The sequence below is a fragment of the Sinocyclocheilus rhinocerous genome, unplaced genomic scaffold (assembly GCF_001515625.1).
Source record: "Sinocyclocheilus rhinocerous isolate Xijiao unplaced genomic scaffold, SAMN03320098_v1.1 scaffold1483, whole genome shotgun sequence".
NCBI classification, from domain to species: Eukaryota; Metazoa; Chordata; class Actinopteri; order Cypriniformes; family Cyprinidae; genus Sinocyclocheilus; species Sinocyclocheilus rhinocerous.
Window position 1 is genome coordinate 142,225 of NW_015625211.1, and position 2,686 is coordinate 144,910.

The window sequence follows — 2,686 nt, forward strand, 5'->3', positions numbered from 1 at the left end:
GTCCGGTGTAGACACCGTGTCTGTGTGTGAGCAAAGAAAACAATAAGTATAAATATAACAATCAGTAGCATATACTAAACATCGCACATCCTGCGATGTGACTATCGCGGATGCGCACATCGCGATATAGATGCTAAAACGATATATCGTGCAGCCGTAATGTGAATGTTTGTGACAACCACTCATTCAAATTAAAATTGTTTTATGGAAGATAGTCACAAAGGTTTGTAATGATATAAGGGCGAGTAAATGACAAATGTGTGTGAATTTCCTTTAATAAGTTTAACTGAACTTGTGAATCCTCCTATTTAGAAGTATACATACAGCAGGCATATGCGTTCAGCAGGTTCACACTGACCTGTCTATTGTACTCCTCCTCGTTCTCCATCCACATGTACTCTGCGAAGGGGTTTGCGTCCCCCTCCTTGTGTCCATTCACAACATTCTCATCCTTCCCTGATCCGCTGCCTCCTCCTGGTGTCTTTGCTACCTCTGGACTGTTAATATCAGCAGGTTCTGGGGGTGTAAAATGCTATATTAATACTGATCCCTTTCTTAGTACATAGTACCTCAAACACACACATAAAACTAAAACCAACGAACAAAGATTTATGGGGCACTGGATACAATTAGTTTAGATTATATGCATCTGTAAAACTTTACTCAATGTGCATGTTAAATGAACAATTCAAGTTTAAAAACCATAAAACATAAGCAAATTTAAGTCATTATCACAGTAAGAACGATTAACGTTAGCCCCTCTCTGTTTAAGACTGTGTTCACGCATAAACACAACTTGCTAGCAAATTAGACATTCAATATTACAAAATGAAGGCACAATAATGTTTATTACGTTCTTCTAATACCTGCGACACGACACAGTGAGTAACGCACATGGTTTAAAGAACATTATATAACTACCTGTTACGAACTATCGGTGTGTTGCATAAATGAGACAAAGAGGAGATCAGTCGACACCATCTTTCTCCACATGGATTTGATTCATTGTAACATGAGGCCTGGCTAAGGCTCCAGAGAAAACTATGTATAGTATAAACCATTAAAAAAAAATCTCCAATCAAAACAGCTTCCTTTTTGCTGTAAGATGTGCCCTACCTTCGAATAAAACACTTGATCTAACTTTACGTTTGTGAGCGTGTATTGTGAAGCTATGCGTGTTAGCTTGAGCCATAACAACAGCAGTCTTTCCACGTGAAAAAATGTTGCCTGGCCCTGCAGAGCAACGTTTGAATGTCATTTGAATCCTACTGAAGCAAAAACGGACGCCAGTTGTTTGTAATAGTTAAGTTTTAAAGGATTTCGTTAAGTAAATGAGGGAGCATGGTGGATGCGTGAGTGAGTTAGCCATACGCCTGCATCACATACATCTCACTAGGCCTCCATCTACACTGCGCTTTACACGAGCTCTGCCAAGTCAGCCTATAACGGCTTAATTTGCTTTGTATTGCACGCTAAATGTGTCGATTTGTTTCTGTTCCTGCTCTACGTATTCATCGATGGCTACCATTTTACAAAACAAAGAGTGAGACCAGCACACTGCACTTACAAAGTCAAAAGATTAAACATGACTCCTTTTGAAGATGTGGGCTGTTAAGAGGACTTACCCGGCATTGTAACGCTTCTGTCCCTCTAATCTATCGCCAAATAAATCGACTAAAAGAGGTAATTTTCCTGTTTGCAGCGACACCGTTACCTGGCTAGATTTCAACCCTACGTCAGAGTGCTCATGTGGGCCTTTCAAACAAACATGTCGCTGGCGCCTCCTGAGGGTCATCATCGGTATTTCAAAGGATGATTGCAAAATAGCCAGGAAACTGTCGCATGCTTTTAAAGTGTATTTAAAGATGCATTGACCTCTTTCGCGTAATTTTAATTCGCGTAAGAACCATTAATAAAATAAAAATATATCTATTGATTTTCGTAAATTGAAAAAAAAGTACGTATTATTACACATATTTGTAATTATTAATATATGATTTCTGTTTTTTTTGAAAGGCACATTCGGAAGGGATTTACCTGCATGCAAATTCAGTGGAAAAATACGTGGTTTTACGCCAAAACACACCTCTTTGCCTGTACTTGAAGGTGGCTTAGATAGGAACATTAGAGCCTCAATGCACAAGCACTGACTAAAAAAAAAAATCAAATGTAAGAACATGGTTGTTTTATTTGGACAGATGCGCTGACATCGTTTGGATAAAGCATCATGAGGTGTAACCCAGCTAACAATTTTTGGTTCCCGGAACGTTAGTTTTTGGTTCCCAAAAAAATAACCAAATGGGAACCAAAAACTAACGTTAGGGGAACGTTCTGTGTTTGCTGGGAACCTCTTATGAAATAGTGTCATTAATCCAGATTTGGATCTGGTACACCTTCAAATGTTTAATATAGAATGACCTAAGTGATTTTAAAGGGGTCATATGATGCGATTTCAATTTTTCCTTTCTCTTTGGAGTGTTACAAGCTCTTGGTGCATAAAGAAGATCTGTAAAGTTGCAAACACTAAAGTCTCAAAACCAAAGAGATATTCTTTATAAAAGTTAAGAGTTAACCACACCCTCCTAAAACGGCTCGTTCTAACACGCCCACACATTTCTACCTCACTATGTGGGAAGATTTACATAACGCCGCCCAAATGTTCACGCAAAAAAAGAAGGCGTAACTT